The 15,655-nt window shown below is 37.0% G+C and overlaps 1 protein-coding gene across 12 annotated transcripts in view; it reads right to left on the reverse strand.

Annotated features, from left to right (window-relative positions):
* The window catches only part of ESR1 (estrogen receptor 1), a 260,567-nt gene that overhangs the window by 226,460 nt on the left and 18,452 nt on the right, over nt 1-15,655 (reverse strand). For 2 of the 12 annotated variants that reach the window (XM_039356301.1, XM_039356283.1), the window contains exons 1-2: nt 9,456-9,485; nt 8,205-8,265 (exon numbers count right to left, since the gene is read on the reverse strand). The exons of 4 other annotated variants lie outside the window; for them this stretch is intronic. The gene's annotated coding sequence lies outside the window, so the exon portion shown is untranslated. 6 more of the 12 variants (XM_039356284.1, XM_039356286.1, XM_039356289.1 and 3 more) reach the window with 6 other exon arrangements.

Genomic DNA, 15,655 nt, shown 5'->3' on the forward strand with positions numbered 1-15,655 from the left:
TATCAATGTCACTGCGTGGATGAAAGGCATGATTCATTGTCATTATTTTTCTGGTCTGCCTATCCATTGATTTTAGTTCTGCTTGAGTCCAGTCCACTATTCCAGCTGTGTACCTAATGACTGGGATTGCCCAGGTGTTGATTGCCTTTATGGTATTTCCTCCATTGAGTTTGGATTTTAAGATCTTCTTCACTCTCTTGATGTATTCACCTCTAATCTTTTTCTTGACTTCAGTGTGCTTGATGTTGTCAGCTTGAAGGATACCCAAGTATTTGTAGTACTCTTCCTCATCCAGACTCTTAATGTTATTTTCGTGGGGCATCTTGATTCCTTCAGTTTTCACTATTTTTCCTTGTTTGATAGTAAGTGTGGCACATTTGTCCAAGCCAAACTCCATTACAATATCTTGGCTATATATACGGACAGTGTTGAGCAGCGATTCTATTTCAGATGATGTTTTTCCATACAGCTTCAGATCATCCATGTAAAGGAGGTGGGATAGTCTAGCAGATGTTTTTGATGTTTGATAGCCATGTCCTGAGTTATTCAGTATTGTTGACAGAGGAAACAGTGCAATAACAAATAGTAATGGTGATAATGAATCTCCTTGAAATATTCCTCTCTTGATATTAACCTCTCCCAGCTTCTCACCATTGATCTGCAACTGTGTCTTCCATTGTGCCATCGATCTTTGCACAAATTTTCTGATGTTTCTACTGACTCCTGTTATTTCTAGGCACTTTATTATCCAATCATGTGGCAGAGAGTCAAATGCCTTTTTGTAGTCAATCCATGCCACATTCAGGTTGGTCTTCCTTCTCTTGCAGTTTTCCAAGATCATTTTGTCTATTAGGAGTTGATCTTTTGTTCCTCTGCTATTGGGGCGGTTTCCTTTCTGCTCAGGTGGAAAGAGATTGTTTTCAACTAGATGCTGTTGTACTGCATCAGCTACCACACCAGTTAGTAATTTGAAAGTTGTTGGTAAGCAGGTAATTGGCCTGTAGTTACCTGGTGTTGCCCCTTTTGCTGGATTTTTCATTATTAGGTAGGTTTTCCCAGTTGTTAGCCACTTTTCAATTTCTCCTCCTTGTAGTATATTGTTGAACTGCTTGGCAATGAGTGGGTGTATAACAGTTAGATGTTTCAACCAAAACCCATGCAGTTCATCTTCACCTGGTGCTGACCAATTTTTGATTTTCTTTGCTCTTTTTTCTACCATTTTTGTTGTTATTACTAGTTCTTTCATTTCAACTTCTGTTTTATTTGCATCCACCTCTTTTAACCAAGCCGCATCCTTGTTGTATTTCTTTGGGTTATCCCATATCTGCTTCCAGAACTGCACTGTTTCTTCCTTGTCAGGTACTGACTGATTCCTTGCAGTTTCTCCATTGATGGATTGGTAGAAACGTTTCTGATTGGATTGAAATTGGAGGTTCTGCCTATAGTTTGCAATTCGAGCTTCATATCTACTGATTTTCCTGGCTATAGCTGTTATTTGTTGCTTTATTATTTCCAGTGCTTCCTTGATCTTCCTTGTTTCTAAGTGGTATTTCTTGATTAGGTATTCTTTGGTCTTCTTGTTCTTCAGCTTCTTTTCTTTCATCTGTTCTAGCTTGCTTGCATGTGATCTTAACTTGCTGATCTTATTTTCTAGTCTAACCTTCCATTTTTCTGGTGCACTGTTTGTTTGTTTTTCTTCTTTGTTGATTTTGCATCCCAGGTATTCAGTTATAACTGCAGCTGTGCTGTACATTAGTTGGTTTGTTTCTTGCAGTGAATTGGTGCTTATACTTGCTATTGCAGTATTTGCATCTTTTAATGCTTGTGCTAGCTGTTTCTTTGGAACAAGCTTCAATGCAGGCAGCCTTATTCTGTTGTTTTTGTGCTGTTCTAGATGCTCAGTTATTCTTTGTTTCAATTCTTTTATTTCTTTAGTTAGAGGGTTTTGTTCTTCCTGAGGAAGAGGTGCCTGGTTTCCAAATGAGAACAGTTGTATATCTCTGCTGGATTCCTTCACTGCCAACTCCCCCTGGTTTGCCTCTACATTCTGAATTACTTCTGGTAAGGCTTTGATTTCTTTGCCCTGGGTAAACCTTTGCAGTTCGTCCAATTCTGTTTCTGTAAATACTTTATTTCGTGTTATAAATCGGCGTTGATCTGCTAGTCTCTGTTCTGTTATTTCTGATTCTGGATGTTGTTCTTTCCAGAACTGGTGCATTCGTTTTAGATATCCTCTTCTTGTTGGACTTGATCTGTAGTAACAGATCATTATTTCTTTGTTTTCCATCACTGTGTATCTGCGACGGGTAAACACCTTTTCTTCCAGTAGTTCTGCAGCTGCTGGCCCTGGTTGCTCAGCCAACAGTCCTGAGTCCTGTAACCCATTTTTCACCAGATATCCAGGAACTTCAATATCTAGCGCGGACCTTGTTAACCCGGGCGACATCCGAGCCGGTATGGCATTCTGAAATTTACGTCTCACCATATTTTTTATGGGAGAGACACTCTTTGTCTGACTCCTCTGATGAGACCTGTCCAGTATGGTTGAACCTCTGGCATAGCTCTCATCTTCCTCAGAGTACACAAGCCCCACAACCACGTCAAGGTAGTGCCTCACTGGGGGATTATTATTATTATTATTATTATTATTAATCCATCATTTCAGGGCTATTTTTATTTTGCTTCTTTGTTTATCCAATTTGTTTGCCATTCATCTCACAGTACAGGCAACTCTGAGTGGCCAGAATTCCTACAGCATAACGTGTACATTTCATCTAGGCCGGGGTTCTCAACCTTTTTAATGCTGCGACCCCCAACCGGTTGTAAGTCGAGGACTACTCAACTGGTCGTAAGTCGAGGACTACTCAACTGGTGCAGCACTGTTTGCAGAATGGGACTTTTTGCAGGCTCAGCAGGGCAGAGACAGCCTGGACAATTTATATTGGCTTTTGAAAGCCAATAGAATTAGATTCTATTCAAGAGAGTCTATTCTATTGGCTTTCAAAAGCCAATAAAATAAAAGGGAGTAGCACAGCTAAGGAAAAGGGGGAAAAAAATGGCGGACTGCGTTGTTTGGCGACCCCCGTGAAATGGTCGTTCGACCCCAAATGGGGTCCCAACCCACAGGTTGAGAACTACTGATCTAGGCCAGGGATAGGCAACCTTGGCTCTTTTATGACTCGTGGACTTCAACTCCCTGAATTCCTGAGCCAGCCATGCTGGCTCAGGAATTCTGGGAATTGAAGTCCACGAGTCATAAAAGAGCCAAGGTTGCCTACCCCTGACCTAGGATATCAAGCTGGGTATCAAATCTTGAGTTAAAAAAAAAATATGGAGGTGCTAATTGTGTATATGACCCAGAATGTCAATTATTAGTAGATGTTTTAGGACTGCCTGTGATTCTCAATGACATAGCCATGCTGGTTCATAAATTCTGGGAGTTGTAGTCCACAAGTCATAAAAGAGCCAAAGTTGCCTACCCCTGATCTAGGCTATACACTGAGACAATAACAATGTGGGCAGCTGTTGATTTGGGTCTATTAATCACTTGTGCCAAGCAAATCCTCGTTTGTTTTCCAACTTTTTAAAGATTTTCTCTTTTTTTTACTATAAAGCAAAGGATGTTCACATACAGTATGTACATAAGTGAGTAAATAATGCACTCATCAAGATAGAACAAGATGACCTGCTTCCCTGTAGCATTGCCCATTAAAAAAAACAACTCACTGAAACCTAACAGAAATTGCTTTTTCTATTGAGTAGTAAAACTAAGATTGCCAGGGGTATTGTATTTTTCTCCTTTTTTTTTTCCTCTGACCAGTTTTTAACCTTTTTAATTTAGATGAGTGATTATTGATTTCTGCAGATGAGAAATGCTTAAACAAAAATATTCTGAATATTTTATCTACATGTTATTGTCCAGGATAAATGAATGCAGACTTTTCTTATCCCCAAACCAAATGAGACTCTGAGAAAGAAAAATATCCTGTCAGAGAAGTAAAAGAATGCCCCTAGCAATACTAAGTCTACTATGGGATGATGTCTGAAGTAACTTGTGAGATTTGTTTTCTCACACTCCGGGAGGAAAAGAGCAGCAGTTGTGTAAAGAAAGTGTTTACATTTTTTTTCTCTTTTTCTACAAACCAGAGGATCAATCTACTTGGTCAAAATTAGCTAAATATTTTTTTAAAATGTATAGCACACCTCGTACGTTTACAAGAACTCAAGCCAGGATATAAAACTCAAAATAATGCAAACCCAGATACAAACATCTCTCTAGGTTTCTACCTTAATCTAATTTCATGAAATATCTGCTGAGTGCCTGTTTGTCTTGTATTGTGATCTTTGGGGTTGTGGGCACTTTTGGGATCTTGAGGATGTGTTGAGGGATAGTGTGTATTCTTGCACTTATGCCTCCATGTGATTTTGCTGCTCCTTGGATAACTTCCTATTGTCTTCACCCTCAGTTAGACTTTCTGGCTGTTTTCTTCCTCTCACTTCCCACAGGTTTTTCTCACTTTTATTCTTTGGCACATGGGTTTTTTTTTCTCAATGTGTCAATATAGCATCACAGGAATGATTATTTGTTTACTTAATATATTAATATTATTAAAGAAGCTCCTTGGTTTCCCTCACAGTCATACTCAAGAATGCTGTAGGAATGTTTTCACAAATCCATTGTTGTCACTCAACTTTCCATTATTTAAATGCTGACTTCTTCTAAAGCCAGTTAAACTAGACAATGATTAATATATTGCTACAGAATCCAGACTGGATGAAAACAATACTCATTTAGTAGTAGAAATGTGGAACTTTCATGATCAGAGTCTGGAACCAATGCTATGATCAAGTACAGATATCATGGTATTGTCCAGGAACATCTCTGTACAGCTGTGTTTACATCTCTCTCTCTCTGTTTTAGAAAATTAGGACTCAGAATTGTTATCAAGCCTTTTATAACATCAAAATTTACTATCATAATGCCTGTCCACAATGGTTCTTTTGAAAGGTCCCTCCATTTGGAACATGAAAACAGAGCAAGCCATAGCACACTTTGTTCTGGGTACCTTGATGTTCCAGAACAATGGCTTCTTCTACTTTTTTTTCCCCTGAGCTTCACTATTTAGATGCTTTGATTTCTGAAAAGCATGGACTACGTGGAATCTCTTTGGATGGCCTGCCTCTGCTATTGGATGCCTCTGACATTTAGAAGTATATTTTTACTTTTTATAAATACTTGCAATATGGTTTTCTCCACCACCTTTGCTGCCTTATGGTCGGGAGATGTTGCTGGGAGGCATAAAAGAAGAACAACTGAAGAATACATCAAAAATATATATTCTCAGCAAGGTCACTTAAGGTGTGAAGGTCATCCTAGTTGCTCAGCTAAAGGAAGCCAGCATCGATATTGTGCAGCTGTGATATAGGAAGATGCTGGAGGCAAATGATTGCTTTATTGACAAGAGCAAAGGTATCATTTCATACTGAGTAGAGGATAGCAAGAAAACCACATAGGTAGACAAAACAAAATAATTGACAGTGTAGGGCAAATTGAAATGGACTGGAGTTCAGTCAGAAGATTTTTACTACTCTGGAGAAAAAAAACAAAGAGGGAACAGTGTTGCTTTCATAGTCCAGAAAAACACATCAAGAATTGCATTGGTTACAATGTCATCAATGATTGAATAGTATCAATTAGATTTGCAGACAATGTATCAATTATATATACAAACAATTGGCCGGGGCTGATTGCAGAAAAGATCAATTATTCATGTGCAATTTACAAGTTAGGCTAAAGTGGAAGAAGAAAGCCATTCAGTTTCCATGGAATGATCTTGACCATATATCTACCAATTTCAAGAAAAACATCAGGAACAGAATGGGACTAAGTTTAGTTATAGGGACCAAACTAATGACAACAGATATAGCAACCAGCCTTAGAATTTACAATAATGTGTGCTGGATTTGCTTACCATGAAGAGTTGAGATATGGGATGATGAGATTTATATATTTGCTAACTAATGTTATATTTTTAGGACTCAGTTTGGACTTTTTGTTGATACCTGGATGACTTATTGGACTTGTCAATAGTTAGTTCTTGAGTTACAACCATAATGGAGCCTGCCCATTACATCTGTAAATCATGATGGTTGTAAATTAGGTCACCCATGTGACCGATCCAATTTTACAACTTTTTTTGCAGTGGTCCTTAAGTAATCACCATGCCGTGATCATTAAGTGAATTCTGCAGTCATTAAGCAAACCAAATAAATAAGTAAATGCAGGTTTGGGCAAAACCATCATAAAACACAGTCATGTGACCGCAGGATGCTGCAAACAGGGTAGTTGCCAAATACCCAAAGAGCAGTCATGGAACTTCAAATCCAAGTTGTAAGTATCTCCAAGGAGGCCTGTCATAACGTCAAATGGTCGCTAAGTAACTGATCATAAGAGAAGGGCTACCTGTATAGTTAAGAGCTGAGTTATGGGATAAAGAATTTTATATATGTTAATCAAGAGGAGGTAAAGAGATAGTGAAACTGTTTATACTTGTCATGAGGAGAATGGGAAGCCACTTTCTTAGTTTTTTTTTCTATTTTTTCTTTCTTGCATCTTTGCATTTGTTTCTCTTTTTCTTTTTTCTTTATGTTGTGTCATCATTTTTTATTACTATGATTAAAACTTTTAATAAAAATATTATTTAAAAATTATTGACAATAAAGATACTGAACCTGTGGACAGCTTCTGCCTTTTAGGATCAGTTATCATAGGAAAGGAACCAACTCTCAAGAAATATGTTGCACTTGGTAGAGAAAGCCATGAAAAAGATACTCAGATGCTGGGATATGTCTATACTTAAATAGGTCAGGATGGTGCAGGCTACAGTTTTTGCTTTGGAAGTGACTCTGAAGAAGCAGAATAGAAAGACTACTGATGCTTTTGAATGTAGGTGTTGGACAGGACTCTTGTGAATACCATGGATAGCCAAGAAAACCAACAGATGGATCATCAAAAAAAAATCAATATAAAGTTCTTACTCAGGTACAATTGATCAGGCTCAACAAATCCTAATGATTTGGTTGCATAATACTGGAAGAAGTAGAAGAAAAAAGAGAATGACCAGCAGCAAAATGGATGGACTCCATTACCCAGTGTCGGTGCACCAAGGGAAGACCTGAAGGAACCAAGAGTTTTTAACATGATATTTTATACTGCTACTATGAAGATTAAAAAAAGCAAGTTAGAAATATTTTTGGGAAAAAAGAAAAAATAATTTATTATTTGTCTTACAGTTTCCTGTGGAAGATCAATGTTGCCATGCATTTTATCACTATGCTTACAATCCTGTAAAGTAGGATGGGTATCTAAAGTGCATGCTCAATTACAACAACATGTGTACTTTGACAACTGCACCATTGATTAACAACAAAAAAATTAAAATCAAGTTTTAACACATTTTATAACTGCGTTTGCTACAACAGAGTTCTATGATGACTCTGTACCACGACAAAACAAAAATTCTGAATCAAATAAACTCATCCTTTGCATCAAGGAAATAAAGGGGGAAAAAATCTCACATTTTACATACATGACACGGTAGCATAATGATTTTGCCCATAAGTTACAAAGCGAAAGAAGTAATTATGCAGGATATCAAAGATTCTGACTGCTATGAAACTATCATTTGGCCTTGGCAATATTACTGGGTATTGCATATACTCGGGAACAGTAAAACTAGGAACGGTCTTTTAAAACCTCCTGCTGGCTAACATCTGCACCAGATAGGGAATGCTGCACTTTCTTATTTCTTCTGCCTCTTTGTATTTCAAGGTCCAGCGCCAGTGTTGTGGGCATTTGCGGCCCCATTCGTGCGAGTGTCACAGGCGTTTGCCACCCCATTCATGCGAGTGCTCATGGCCCCTCTCGTGCAAGCAATCGGTGTTTGTGTGCTTCCCTTCCCCTCAAAACCATCTCTTCTTTCCCCCCTCCCTCCGCTCCGGGCCACCAATCCCAAAAGGTGGGGGACTCTGCATTAAGGTATAATAGCTATGTCTCTAATAAAAGTTACAGAGAATCCCAAAACAAGCTGTCTCACCCAAGCTTTAGAGATACATCAACCAAGAAAAGTTTGTTGCCTTTTTTATGTTGCCTCAAATCTTCTGTTTAGGGCAGCCCCCCCCCCACGCCTTAAAAGTGGGGTTACCTTCCTTGAAGTGCATGCGGTATGCATGGCCCAGTGATTCCTAGGTCTTTTCCACTATCTGCTGAAGGACAGAAAATACAAACATTTACTGTAGTTACAGCTATAGAAGCCTCCTTAATCATCTCAAATATTCAAATTGTATTAGCTTAATCTAGTGACTCAAACCAATTCCTAATGTTACAGAGCATATAGAGCAGATGTTATCCTCTCCCCAAAACAATTAAAATATTGGAATGTTTCAAACAATTTCTGTTTTTACAGACTTAGAAACTTATCTCTGTACACTTATAAGTTTTTATTGCTTCGCAGAGAGATAACAGGCTAATAAAATATATCACATTATCTGTTTCAGATTTGGGATTCCGAGTTGCACTTGAAAGCTAATAGCATCAATATGACTTACTAAAGGAAAAAAATAGCTAAATGCAAGGAAATCTATTTGGGCAGATGTATCATTTCAAAAGATCAGTGCTTATCAAAAAGAGATGTGATTGCTTTTCATACAAAAAAAACCATATGAATAGTAGAAGAGTATCAAACCAATTTGAGAATATCGCAAATAGGGAAGAACTCCCACACAATGAGCGTGCACACACACACACACATGCACACATATACCAGAGTAAGATATTGTTGTCTGTGTTCATTTTTGCTTTAGGCAAATTTTATAATTTTTATTCCTGATATAACATGTATTATATAAACATAAAAGCTACATCATTCTTTAAGTTTCTCTTAAATTAAACATGCTAATAATTTAATGCCAGAATTTTGAAGCCACTGAGGAATAACTTGTTGACAACTTTAGCAAATAATCCTGATTCCAACTTTATGTGCAATTGGTTAAGACTGGATCCTGGGGTGTTTGTGGTAACCATTTCCTCTCTTGCTCCTAAGGTAGAGAAGAGGTGGGAGTGCCTGTCACACAAACGTTTGGCAAGTGACAATTGTCAAGCTTTTAGACCAGATTATTGGAGGAAGATTGCTAAAACTGGCATTTCTCTGTAAATCACAGCTTCTGAATCTCATTCCTTTAAAAAAAACAAAAACAAAAAAACTCCAATCAGCTACATTGCAAATGCACGAGATAACACCATTAGGAAAAGTGACATTGCAATAAAAGTATTTAAAAGAAACCGTGTAATTCTTCTTCTGAGCCTAATAAAAGTCAGGAAAGTAATAAAAACGTAAATCTGAGGAGTCGTGAACCTGAACAGCAGAATGTGAAAAGGCTGAACTATTCTGACTTACTTTCATCTCAGAAAGAAGTTTCCATTCCTCCTGCTGTGTTGCAATTGGCTGATAGGGTCACATGACTTTGACAACTAAAATAGAAAAGCTTCACAAGAGGGAGACTGAAGCAGCAGAATGCCGAGGAGTGAAAATGTGGAAGAGCTTCAAAAATCTGTATGATCCACAAAGCACATGGATCTGAACATCAAGAATTTCAATTCCTAAAATACGACAAGGGAACAATCTACCTGCTGCTACACATCCTGACTGCAGCTAGGCTTGCTTTTGCGCAAAAATGGAAGAGCAAGGAAATTCCCACAGAGGAAGAGTTAATACATAAAATATTAGCATGTGCGGAAATGGACAGGCTCACAATGATATTAAAAGATAAATGTGGATCAGTTTATTATGAAACCTGGGATAAATTTTACCGCTGGAGGAATTTGAAGAGGACGGTCAGGATTAAAGATGAATGTTAAGATAGAAATATATGTTATTTTAGAATAAGTATTGTATATAAAAATTAGATGTATATGTAGAGATGAATAATTGATTGTAAAAAGTGGAATAATCTGATAAGAATGTATATACTGGAATGTCACGTTAAATCCAATGTTTGTTTGTTTTTAACTGTATTATAAATAAAATTTGTAAAAAAAAAAAAGAATTTCAATTCCTGTCACTTTGCATCACACTCCCTGAGCAATATCTTTCTAAAATTCCTGTTGGATCTCAACTTCCAGACTTACATTTGTCCCATCTGAATTTTGTATTGTTGTTGCCGAAGAAGTTTTGGAAGCTCTACCTCTTTATTGTCTCTCTGGTGTTCATGCAATTGTTACAGCTTAATTACACAGCACTCTGGGAGAAACTATTCAAATTATAATCACTCAGACTATTAACTAGCCAAGTTACAGTGATTGCACAAACTTATATTTATTTGGTCGTCTTTTCTGCTTGTGAGAATGAGCAAATGACAAAATCTTCATATTTAATCAAATATTCTCTTTGATAAAACTGCCCATTTATTGAGGTAATCTTTGGGAGGCCCCTCTTAATGTCCAAGCAAGTTTTGAGATAGATTGGTTGCAACCATGGAAGGATGTGGTTAAATTCTGAAATCTTCTTCTGAGAGATGCCCCATCACTCTTTTAACTTCTTTGCAAAAAATTCTCAAGAAATCCAAGATAATTAAGTTTTACTTCCTATTTTAATTAGTTACTGCTTCTAATATTTGTTATTGCTAGGTACTTATTCCCACTGCTGTTTTGCATATTTTCCTGCAGACTAAGGATTTTTGAAAAGGTTAGCTATTTGGTATAAGCCTGGAGAATAGATGGGATAAAAGTAATTCAAACAGAATTAATTCAAAAATTATTCGTGTTGAGATTTACTTTAAATTTTTAAGGTACAAATTTTAAAAATGTACAAAGGCATGCAAAATTGTTAAAGAATTACAACACAGGGATACACACCAACAAAATGCCTAACAAAAAGATGATTTAGGAATTATAAATGGAACTCCCAAAATACTGACTGATTTTTCAAAAGGCTTTTTTTCTGTACCTTCTAAAACAGACAAATAAAACCACTAAATTTCAATGTGGCAATCTGTATTAACAAACTCTTATTGCAGATCAGATACAGGTAGTTCACTTAGCAGCCATTTAAAGTTACGACAGATTGGGTGTACTTATGACCCAGTTCTGAAGTTCTGACACTTCCTCCTGCAATCACGTTGGGTGCTTAGCAACTGGCCCACATTTATTGCCAATTGCAGGGTCCCACAGTCATATTATTGTGTCTTACATTATTTTTGCCTAAATATGGCATTTATTTCCAGTTTTTGGCAAAACTGATCCATAGTGAACTATTGGTTCATTTAACTGCAAAAGACCACCACAAAAAAGAGTCAGTCATGTGGCTTTATGACCCTCACAACGTATGACCATGTTGTAAGTCTAGCACTACCTGCATAGCTTTTCAGGGTAATATAATACTTTTTTAGCCAATCCCTGTACCTAAACAATCCACAGTAGAGAACAAATCATCTTGAACAATATTAACCCTGCTGCTACCAGCGTAAAACACAACTATAACTTAAACCATATTGGTTAAAGTTTCAGTTCCTGAGATACTTCTCCAACAGCAGTTGATTACAACCAACCTGTATTAAATAGTATACAAACCTTTTTTGCATATTAACCTCAATTTAAGAAAATACAAAATGGATTTCATATTATTTAGTGCAGTCTTCCATTGATTTGCCATTCAAGCTTGTTATTCAAAGGTCTTGACAATAACTAACATCAATTTTATCAATTTCTTTCAGTTGAAGCTAGCAGAATGTTTTCTCCTACTTCTGAAAAAAGCACAGATCGTTTCACTTAGAAAACTATTTTTAAAAAGCTAGGAAAATACTAAAACATACCCTAAATCTTAGAACAAACAACCTTCTAACAGGGAGGACAATTAACCAGTGGAACAGCTTGCCTTCAAAAATCGTGGGTGCTCCATCACTGGAGGTTTTTAAGAAGAGACTTGTCTGAGATGGTATAGGTTCTCCTGCTTGAGCAGGGGGCTGGACTAGAAGACCTCCAAGGTCCCTTCCAGCTCTATTCTGTTCTGTTCTGTTCTAATTTCTTCTATGTCATCTCTTTTGCTCCTCTCAAGATTGTTAGCTCCCCTTATGCAACTATTTCACTCTTGCTAGGAAAAGAGATAAAAATTCTATTTTCTATTTTTCAACATTTCTATAAAGTCCCATGAAAATATAATGTTCCTACTGATCGTTTAATATTTTCCCCAATAAAAGCAAAGAACAGTAGCTTCAGATTGTTAAAAGTATATATCAAATCAATTCTATGTCAGTACAGATGTAAACAGATGTACAGTATAATCCAAAGCACAACAGCCACTGGACATTTATCTAGATTCAATTTGCTTAGTAGCTAGCTAAATATTTATCTGCTATATAAATATCCCAAGCACCATCTAACCAAATTTAAGCTAAAATGTTCACATGTTAAGTATTGGGGTATTAGCTTCATCTGCTTATGATACTCCACCTTTTGAACAGGAATCAAAGCAGTGATGGGTTGATATACAGTGCTAGCTCAAAGTCATCCAGATTATATGGCAGAAAGTGGATTTGAAAGACTTGAAAGACTTTACTAAGACCCACTTAGTAAACAAGGTTGCTCCTTATTTGAAAGTTAAGCTTTCCCTTGAAGTTCCATTAAATTCAAGGAAGGAATTAAGGTTAGAATTTAAATTTTTGTCACTGCAATAAATTGAACTCATTCTTCTGCTCTTTTAGGATGAATTATACCCACGAATAATTTTATATTATACATAACTGAGCAGTTTCAGTAGGCAGTTACAATAGAGAACTCTGATCCCCTGTCCGTGGCTTTGAGATTGCTATCACATCTTACCTTGAATCTGTCACCTCTGTCCTAGGCCCATTGCACACCGTCATGGATCTCTATGATTGTTTACTCAGAAATTAATTCTTCCTCTGACTTCGTCTACAGATTTCTGAGACTGGAAACGATTTTAAGAGCTTCTAAAGCATGCCGGCTTGGAAACTCAGGGAGTTGGAGTCCACACAACTTAAAGTTGCCAAGGTTGAGAAACATTGTTCTAGAGGACATTGCACGCATGTCCATGTAGCCTCACAGATCTGCTGCCTCCACTGGACAGAACTGCAGAATTCCAATGAGAAAAGAATTTCCCTGTGCAAATCTGAGATTGTAGAATCAGGCTGGTTGTATTTATTCCTCACATGTTATACAGGTAGTCTTCAGTTAATGTCTGTCCTGTTTAGCAAATGTTTGAAGTTAAAAAGGTGCTAAAAAAGCTTGTTTATTGATTTATTTAATAGGTTGCTCATCTCACTGTCAGCGACTCTGAAAATTGTAAAAGTAACTTTGCAATCCTTATAGTCCTTTGCCCGTACAATCACAGCAGCGTCCCTGTGGTCAAGTGCTTTGGTTTTACTAATTGTTTTCTTCCAAAAGTGCCACTGGAAAAATTCCAGAAATGATGGATATCGTTTCAAATATCTAAGTTTGAAATATTTGTGGAGGCATTAAATATGAATCAAAATCACTAGCAATGCTTGAATGTGCGAAGAGCAGGAAATTATTGCTCATATTTAATATTTAACTTGCTTGATGTTATCCAACTGTGAAGTTCCCTGATACTTGTAGGCTTCCTTCTGACAGTTTAGCCATTTGGATTTCAATTTCATTACTGTTTATGCTTTTACCCTGACTTATTGCTACTGCAGAACATTTCTCTAGGCCAAATTCCACTGCTCTATCTGTATTAAAAATTCTTAGTGTTTGTCAAGTTTCTTTTACTGTTCTACTATTTTGGAGGAGGGGGGGCTTCCATTTTCATATTTTTTTAAAATCTCTTCCAGTTCTGCATCCCTGAATAACTTATTTCTGGTAATAAAATAAATTATTTGATCTGGTAATTATTGTTCAATGATAATGTCCCAATAAGTTCTCCACAGTTCAATCATTTGCTTTAAGGGGGCTCACTTTGTATGTTGTGATTTATAATAGGTGGCCGTAATGTTACAATTTTCACAACACAGTATACTTTTGTCTTTTCTATGGTTGTTGTTCTTCTAATCATCCTACAAATCTAAGCGCTGGTTGCCCAGCCATATTCCTTGAGTCTTGTTGCCCACTTGTTGACAGATGCCCAGGAATTCTAACATCTGATGCGAATGATCTGGTATATATATCAGATTAGTGACAGCAATCCACATATTCTGGAATAGTGAAAACAAGGGATTCCATAGACCTGGAAGCCAATGTGACTAAGGATATCTTTGCAAAGGCTTTCTACTCTAGATGTTGTCTACCACTGTCAACCTTTCCAGGTAAACCAGACAGGATACAGGATTAGATGAACCAACTCTACTTTATTAATAAGGCTACATTAGCAGAAGTCTGAAAGTAAAAACATCATGTCCACCAATTAAACTGCCTGATCCATTAGGGAAGGTCCTGTTAAGTGATGTGGATTCCTGCCACTCTTGTCTGATTGTTTCCTAGGCAACATCACTCCTTCTCTTTACTCAAGGCTAGTAAGGCATTCCTTACAACTATGCAGTGAGTTGGAATAGGGCAGGAAGCTGCACAACATCAGAGCACTGCTATGATTCTCCTGCCAATTGATTGCATATATTCCATTTCATGTGTTAGTTAAACATAACCTAATAAAATCAAACACCAGGACAATGATTACTTCTCCATTTTCAGTGTTAGCATTCACCCACTGATTTAAATATGCTACTGGGAATACATTTATACATATTTTTTTTACCTCCATCTGTTCTGCTGAAACAAGATCCACATCTTCTATTAAAAGATATATGCATATGCTTAAAACCTTTTTTCTAAGACACTTCCATAGTGGAAGTTATTAATTGTCTAATGCTGTGATTATAATGGATATGTTTTTATCCCACCTATCTCATTTACTCTTCATTCTATCTAACTTAAGCAGCTAAAAGGATTTATTCCCATCTACACTTGCCATGCATGCAGAGATAAGCTAAAAGAGATATATTTTGAGGGAACACTTTCATTAGCTACAAAAAATACCTTTTTTGGAGAAGTGTTGGAATAGACTGCAGAAAGATATGAGTTTTTTAAACCCAAGTTTAATCAGGACAGGAAGCAATACAAATAGCAGCAATAGGTTAGTATGGGGGTGGATTAGAGAACATCTTGCTCTCTAGCCACAATTTATCTCTATTTCATAGGAAAATTTCACTCTGCAAAAGTGCTGAATCATCTCACTAGAGTTTACTCTTAACTGCTGGTCTACTGAAAAAGAAAACTGCAAAACTAGGAGGTGAGACTATTGTATTGTGTAGGGGCTGGACAAACAGTGGTCCCTGTCCTGAATTTTGTAGCTCCCAAAGCTTCCAGGTTTGAAGTCCCCCAATGGCTGCTTTCCTGCAGCACAATATTTAATTTGCTATTGCAGATGGCAGTGGTTATCTAACTTTGGGCTTAGAAGCTAAGCTTTTGTGGTAGTAATGTGGAAGACCACTATATTTTGAGGAGTCTGGTGACATATTTCAATTTCTCCTTCATACTAAGAAAAGTCTAATGGTTTAGAATTTATTCTAAAGCCAACCTGATCCTTTTTCACTCTTGTTTGCTGAATAAAGGAAAAGGCAGGCAGGA

This window comes from Crotalus tigris, unplaced genomic scaffold (genome assembly GCF_016545835.1).
Source record: "Crotalus tigris isolate CLP2741 ecotype Arizona unplaced genomic scaffold, ASM1654583v1 scf7180000018818.712119, whole genome shotgun sequence".
Classification (NCBI taxonomy): domain Eukaryota; kingdom Metazoa; phylum Chordata; class Lepidosauria; order Squamata; family Viperidae; genus Crotalus; species Crotalus tigris.